Source organism: Rattus norvegicus, chromosome 2 (assembly GCF_036323735.1).
Source record: "Rattus norvegicus strain BN/NHsdMcwi chromosome 2, GRCr8, whole genome shotgun sequence".
Lineage (NCBI taxonomy): Eukaryota > Metazoa > Chordata > Mammalia > Rodentia > Muridae > Rattus > Rattus norvegicus.
This window is the reverse complement of record NC_086020.1, coordinates 60,536,772-60,544,902: the sequence shown is the minus strand read 5'-3', so window position 1 is coordinate 60,544,902 and position 8,131 is coordinate 60,536,772. Positions and strand designations below refer to the sequence as shown.

At 39.4% G+C, this 8,131-nt stretch overlaps 1 long non-coding RNA gene across 1 annotated transcript; it reads left to right on the top strand.

Annotated features, from left to right (window-relative positions):
* The first annotated feature begins 3,327 nt into the window (after positions 1 to 3,327).
* LOC134485719 (uncharacterized) lies at positions 3,328 to 7,750 on the top strand. The gene is made up of 3 exons (XR_010063982.1): positions 3,328 to 3,567; positions 5,443 to 6,492; positions 6,775 to 7,750. It is a non-coding gene; the product is annotated as an uncharacterized LOC134485719 (long non-coding RNA).
* The last annotated feature ends 381 nt before the right edge of the window (positions 7,751 to 8,131 follow it).

Sequence of the window (8,131 nt, the reverse complement as noted above, 5' to 3'; positions counted from 1 at the left end):
ATGTTAAAGATTAATTGAACCACTAAAACCAGTAAAACACCAAAAATACACAGCTAGAAATACATAGTTAAAATACAGGCCAACTACAGGATAAAAACAAGGTTGAGTAGGGGGAACAACCTTATAAAATAAGGAAAGGGGGATGGGATAGGGGGCTTATGGACAGAAAACCAGGAAAGGAAATAACATTTGAAATGTAAATAAAAATATCCAATAAGAAAATAAAAGACAAATACAGTCTTAACAAATAAAATAAAATAGCCTGATTATTATGGATTTTATGTTTTTAAAATAATTTCGATTACTATGAAGATGTGTTTTAAATCATGTAAATGTGTTCTGTGGTCTAGGGTTAAAAATAAATACAACCTGCAGTCCATTTTTCATGAAGCACATGCATGTTAAACAGAAAAATAGAATTGTGGAAAAGATGAAGCCTAATTATGGAAATTGATCAGTGATGGTTCTGGAGGCCTGAGAGTCACATTCTTTGTGGGCCAACCTCACGCTAGTGGATGGTCCCGCAGTCAGGAGCATAGAGAAAGCACACATTGCAGTCAAGGGGTGAATAAAAAGTGAAACAAAGTAAAAATAATGAACAAATATGGAGAGATGGAAGTGTGCCTGGAAACTATTGGGAAAAGTGGTAAATATGACCAAAGTCTATTGAATGAAATTCTGTGAATTACATACTTGATAAAGGTCAGATATATATATATACATATATATATATATATGTATATATATATATATATATATGCATAGCTGAGCTTGAACCCAGGGAGACATGAATGCTAGGCAAGTACTTCTTCACTAGGCTGTGACTAAAGAGTCTTGAAATGTGTTTCTACTGGACCTTTGAATGGTGGGTTAGACAACCTTTAAATTTTTTATTTTATTTTTTAAAGAACATGAATGTAGGCAAACTGGATATAAGTCACCTGGGAGAAAAGTGCCAGTTGATTAAATGCTCGCTCCCTGGGAGTCTCACCAAACTGCTAGATTCATAAGTACAAGTAAGTAAACAAAGAAAATAAAATTCACGTGCAAATTTCATAGAGGACGGGAAATTGTCTGAACGCTGAATGGCTCTGAATATTCTCAACTCTAAGGGTTGTTCACTGTTCAGAGAGCCTCAGCTGAGTATAACTATTAAAACAAACAACAATTCCTAATGGAGGTACCATGAACAATTGCTAGATGTAGATTATGAATTATTAATAAAACCAAATACCTTTCAAAAGGCAGAAAGACCAACTGATGGGGACTGGGTTGCTACATGGATAGATATTATTGTTTTGAAATTTAAGTTAGTCGCTAGTTCAGAGTCAGCTTTGAAAAGCCTACCCTATGAATATGATAATGCCAAACCAGAACGAAAAGAAAGCAAGTTCAGATGATAAATTTACAAATAGAGAATGCATAATAAAACTGAAAATTAATCTACTTTGCAGATGGATTTAAGGTCTACAACATGGGCCGAGGAGATAGCTTAGTAGGTAAGCATGTAGTTAGCATGAAGACCTGAGTTGCATCCCTCAATAAAAAGAAGGGGGGAGGAAGAGGAGTTGCAGGAGGAGGAGGAGGAGGAGGAGGAGGAGGAGGAGGAGGAGGAGGAGGAGGAGGCAGAAAAGCCAAGTGCAGCAGTGCACAATTTTAATCCCAGAACTCAGGAGGCAGAGGCAGGTGGATATCTATGAATTTGAGGTCAACATGCAATACATAGTGACTTCCAGGACAGTCAGAGATACATGGTGAGACCTTGCCCGGGAAGGAAAAAGAAAAAGAAAAGAGAAAGAGAAAGAGAATGAAAGAGAAAAGGAAGAAGCCAAGGGTGGTAGATAAAGCCTATAATTCAATGCCAGAGGTTGGTGGTCAGAGACAGAGGATCCCCTAGGTTTGCTACTCAGCCAGTGTAGCCAACTTGTAGGTTCCTGATTTAGTTAGGAGAGATCCTCTCTCACAAAGTCAGAGAGAGAGATAGAGGGGAAGAGAGATCAGTCAAGGAAGATACCCAGCATCAATCTCTCACCTACATATATACACACATAGAACCATACACCTGCATGTATACAAAAACACAGGTGCTTTTGTGCACAGGACACACACAAAAAATACTCTCTATAAGTTTTCATGTAAGTTAGTTCCAGCCTATTCTCATACATATTTAAATACACTGGAGGTATTCAGAATCATCAAGAACTGCAAAACTCAGAGAACACTTGCCCATCATGGATGAAACCCTTGCTTCAAACCATCAACACTGAAGAAACAAATAAATAAAGCCAAAACTTCACCTGAAAAACATACAACAAAGTAACATCAGAGATCTCCTGAGGGAGAGAAATTCCATACCTGAGCATGTTTTAAGTATATCTCCATTGGCAATCTTTCTCTCTGCTTCCCTTGCTCTTTGAGGTGGCACTTTCCTTCTGCTTCCTCGTGTGATGGAAATATTAGTGTGAGGGGAAATGGATTCATTACCTATTCACATATAACATGTTGCTACCAAACTCCGAGCTCCAAACAAAACACTTTTATTACCAGACCTTTTGACAGCCTCATGTTCTAAGTTAGAGAATAATAAGGCATGGCCGTCTAAAGACTGGCTTGAAATGAAGGAGGGCCTTTGAAGATTTAACTGGTCTGCGGGGTGGTTTGTCTTAAGGTCTTTTGTGGAGCTAAGTTTTCTATTCCTTATTGGGTGTTGGCCAGCCACTGTTCCTCTGAGCATGTTGCTAGAGTGCCTTCCAAGTAGAGCGCTTGCCTAGAGAGCAGAAGGCCCTGGGTTCGGTCCTCAGCTCTGAAAATAAAAAAAAAAAGAAAGAAAAGCGAGCACCAAGAAGGAAAAGGGTGTGTGTGTGTGTGTGTGTGTGTGTGTGTGTGTGTGTGTGTGTTACAGTCAGTGAAGTCACAGAGCACTTGCTTCATTGTAGTCTAATCTCATAGCTGATGCACCATTACTGCTATTTTGGTCTCACAAACCAACGTTGATACAGTACAGAGAGGGTAACCCTATGGTGTGAATGAGGAGTGAGACTTTTGGAGGGTGATTTACACAGACATCGATTGAAAATTAGGATGTATATCACATCCTCGTAGTCTACAGTCTTCCTTGAAAACGGGAGTTGTCACATGGTCTTTTGATTTTCATGACCCCAACTGACACAGAATTTATGAGAATTTTTACTTTCTTTTTATTTTCTTCCACAATTATAGAACCTCGGTTTAGAATGTATACCAAAGTGAACTCAGAAACTGTGAAGGTTGAAAGAATATTGTTAGCATTGTGTCTAGGCTCCGCCCCACAGTTACCTGGCAACAGCCAGGAATGCCTGACTCACAATAAAAGGGACTTCTTTTCCCTTCCTGCCTCTCTTGCTCTCTTGCTCTTGTCTTCCTGCTCCTGCATCTCTAAATTTCTTCTCTCTCTCTCTCTCTCTCTCTCTCTCTCTCTCTCTCTCTCTCTCTCTCTCTCTCTCTCTCTCTCTCCTTACCCTTACAACTCCTCTCCCCATACCCTAAATAAACTCTATACTATCCTGTGGTGTGGCTGGCCCCACAGGGGTAAGGCATGCCTCAGCATGCGCCAAGGCACTCCCTTCACCCTTCCCCCATACCTGACTACACTTCCATAGAACATATTCCCCTTCTCTTTATCTTTTCATAAACACATCAAATATTATTTCAGAGAATATTTAGGAATTGCAATTTCGATGTGTGTTCAGAGAACTGAATCCCTTTCTGATAAAGGCTGATGTGGGAACTTACATGTTAATGAAGGAACGTGGACTACGTGACTAGAAGTTAATTAATTAAAAAGAAAGAAGGCATAAGCAGACCAAGAGTCTCCATAAAACAGGATCCTGATAACCTCTTGATTTGCATCATGAGTCTTAGACATGAGGGAACGGTCACGCTTAGGTCAGTCAGGTCCAGATGTGCATTGTCAAGGGTGGAAGTGACTGGAGATGTTTACATTTCAGACAGCAGATGGACCATTGCTTGATCCCTGTTTCCTAATCTCCTCCCAACTCCAAAGGCTCTTTTACTCTTACAGTCATAATTTTTCATTTATTTCCACAAAAGCAAAAAAAGCCCTCTGTGATCCCATGGGTATTAAACCAAGATAGGACACCATACAACACGAACGGACAACTGAAGGAGCAAATCAGATTTTCGCCTTTTGTCAAAGAATCCAAAGTTGTATGAAATAAGATTTGTTTTTCAGATGGCCTTCTTTATTTAAAAAGACCATCTATCTTGACAGTATTTGGAAGGTTTTCAACAGTTAAGTTTCAACAAATTTCTATTGATGTTAAAGTTCTATGCATGGGGCTTTTGAGGAGGGTGCTGTCCTGCAAACTGCAAACTCTGGAGAGCCAGAGTTACTGCTAAGCTCTCACTGAATAATGTTTGAAGCTCTCACTTGTAATGTTTGAAACTATATTAAATGACATAAGAGTGAGACTGATGTAGAGTGACACAAAGATTCTCAACTATTCAAGTAATGGTAATGTTCTAATTAACTATGGTAGTGTCCTCTGACATAAGGTACATCATAGTCCAGCTCCTACCTTTCTACCACTGTGAAGTCCTATTACAGGTATATGTCCATTTATTTTATAAACACACTGAAGGAAATCACAGTAAAGAGTAGACACAAAATACCTTACAATAAAAATTATCCTGTAGCAATTATAAAGGTCAACACTTCTACCTAACGGTAGTGTGAAAGTTGGGTGGATCATGGACACTCACTTCTCTTCCAGAGAAAGCAAGTTTGGATCCTAGAATATACATGTCAGTATGCAGCCATTCATTACTCTGGTTCTAGGGTATCTACATTCATCTTATGATCTCTGTGGGCAATAGACACACACAGACACACAGACACATAGACACACACACATACACACACACATACACACACACGCACACACACACACTATATATACATATATATATATATATATATATACATACATACACAGGTAAAACACTCATAATCAAAAAATAAAAAAATAAAAATGAGAGGAATATTTTTTATTTTTGAAGTAGAATTGCATGAAGTTTGTTAAACATAGAAGGTCACTATGGAAAGATACAAGACATATTAAAGACCATGGGTATGCCTTCTCAAGTAAGAGTCTGAAATGATTTATCAGGAGCTATAGGAAGGAGAAATAGAATAGTCAGGTAGTTATGGATGAACAAGAGTCGGAATGTGAGGCCCAAATGGGAAGGGGGAAGGGATAGGAAATGTGGGAGGGATTAGAGGGAGGGACAGCTAAAACTAAGGGACTTTTACAGGATAATATGGAAACCTAGTAGAGTAGAAGCTTCATGTGTATGTATAGGTGTGTGTGTGTGTGTGTGTGTGTGTGTGTGTGTGTGTGTGTGTGTAATGTCTATGTCTAATCTATGTCTTTGTCTATGTAGGAAATCTAAATGAAATAAAATGAGGGGGAGACAGAGCCCCAAAAGGAAATCTTCCATCTTAAAAAGAAACCTTCCACTACTGACAGCGGGTTATGTCTAATCAAGTTTTTGACGAAAGGGGTTCCATGGGACTCCCTACCCAATCCAGACCATTGCCAAGGATGTTGGTTGCCCTCCACACACCAATGGTAAGGCCCCGATGCTGAAGAAACACCTACACAACTCACTGTGGTGGAGTTGGTGCCACTTAGAGCCCTCCCACTGACGAGCATGTATGGTACTGGAAGGTATGTTGCACATTATCAACGGAGGAAGGTAAACACCAAACCAGCTACAAACTCTTCCCATCTGCATTGGGAAACTGCCTACACGATGTGCTATTGCAATAGCATCACAACTTTTGTGAGAATAGCCAGCCAATGTCTGATTGGATTCAAATCCTACTCCATGAGACTAAACCCCATCCATACAAGGCACTGCCTGGGTGGTCAAGAAACCGAGATGAGACAGCCCAGGGTTCCAGGGGAAAACCCAATACTACTTATCTGCTAAGGGAATGTCCACTTAGAGTGACTTATGACATTCTGCTATACTTGTAAATCAGTGCTTTGCTCATCCATCATCAGAGAACTTTCCTCCTGCAGCAGATGAGAACAAAGACAGAGACCAACACCCAGACAATGTGCAGAGTGAGAGCCTTGGAACCATCAGTCCTAAAGGTGATGCTCATCAAATCCCTTCCCCCCAGGGTTCAGGGAATTCTGCAGAAGACGTGGCAGAAAGGGCATAAGAGCCAGAGGCAACGGAAGGCACCAAGGAAACAAGGCTTTCTAAAAACATCAGGATTGGTGGGTGAATGGACTCACAGAAACTAGCGCAGCATGCGAAGATCCTTCACACGTCTGCACTACATGGGGTCTCAATGCCGGGCAGACAAGTGGACACAAGCCCCTTTCCTACCCAGAACTTATCTCTAATTGATAATCACTTGCAAATGGAAAATTAGTTTTTTTCTAATGGAATGTCATAGGGACGAGAACTACTTTTAAGGTCAGTATCTATGTAGAGGAGTAGATGGTCAACACAAAGTGTCTTTATTTGTCTCATGAGATCTCTCTCTCTCTCTCTCTCTCTCTCTAACTTACAGGTTATTTTCAGTTATATTATGGTTTTGGTTTCAGGATTTTTATGGAATTCCCTTGTGTACAGATTTATGTGTCTCTGCATCTATATGTGTTTCTTGTGCCTTTTTTGGCTCTTTTCCTTATGTTTGCTTCTTTCATATTCTGCCTTGTTTGTTTTATCTTATATTATTATATTATTGTTATTTAGATGCCTGTTGGTTTCCTAAGGAGATACAGAAAAGTGTGGATCTGAAGAGGAGAAGAAGAGTTGAAGTTATGGGAGGGGAAACCATATCAGAATATATTGTATAAAATATATTTCAATAAAAGAAAAATAGGAAAAGAAAAGAAATGTAGACAAACCCCCTACACTTAATAGCAATCTTTCAGATGCAATTTCAGAGCCAGCATGATTTACATGATTACTGTTCAGTGGTTAACTAACACTCTTCTCTGAGAATTCTATTTTCAACAACAAAGAAGTTACTTTACATACCAAACTTATACTAAACAGGGGATGACACATCTCCAATATCTGAAATTAGCCATAGCCAATAAGACACCGGTGGAACTAATGTAAAAGAATGAGTGTGTCAGTGGTTAAGTTTCTGTCACTGAAGGAGCCTATTCAGTTATCAGTAAAATGACTTCAGATCATAAAAACACTCTTACTCAACAATCCAGGAAGCACTTGCTTGGAGCCCAGTTTTTCTACTCTTCTTCGTCCCCATGACCCTGAAGCCATTCCAAATCCCCCCCCCCATTTTTTATTAATAGCAGGTCATTGGCATCCTCACTTTATATGACTCAATAACGACTCTCTTCTGCTCTTCCACTCCACATGAACTCTAAAACCCCTTTCCATTTAATCCTTAGCCTCTGTTTTCCCTTGACACATTTACAACCTCATGATAGTATTTTATTCTTTCCTTCTCAGTGTCTTGATTTTAAAATAAGCTGAGCTTAATCCTTCATGTTATTGATCAGCAAAGAAAACATCCTCCAAGGAAGTTAAATAGATTTTCCAGGGACCAAAATATTACCTGTTTTATGTGTCTTCCAATTTTAAAATGATGCAATACTCCAATCTCATTTCATGTTACCCCAAACCTTCACTCGATGTGTTTGTCTGCTTTCTAAAGCTGTGTCAAATATCTGGAAAATAAAGTTTGCTTTGACTCTCATCTTCAGAAGTTTCTTTCCATGCATTCAGTCCTATTAGAAGGCAGTATATCATGGCAAGAGTCCATCAAGGGACTACTCCTCACCTGACCTTACAGTAAGATAGAGAGAAGGGATGGTGGTGGTGTGTGTTTGGGAGATGGGGCAATGCAATGACCTACTTCTTTCAACTATGCCCCAACTTTTAAAGTATCACTCCCTTCCAGTATGCAGCTGGTGAGCACTAGGCTTTCAGAACATGAGCCTTTGAAGGACGTTTAAGATCCAAATGGTGACATTCATTCTTTCAGAGATACGAAACTATGTATTAGGTGATTATGACAAAATTAGGATAGGTTATTATATCAAAACAAACATATAACAATGATTATGTTGTATCTGTA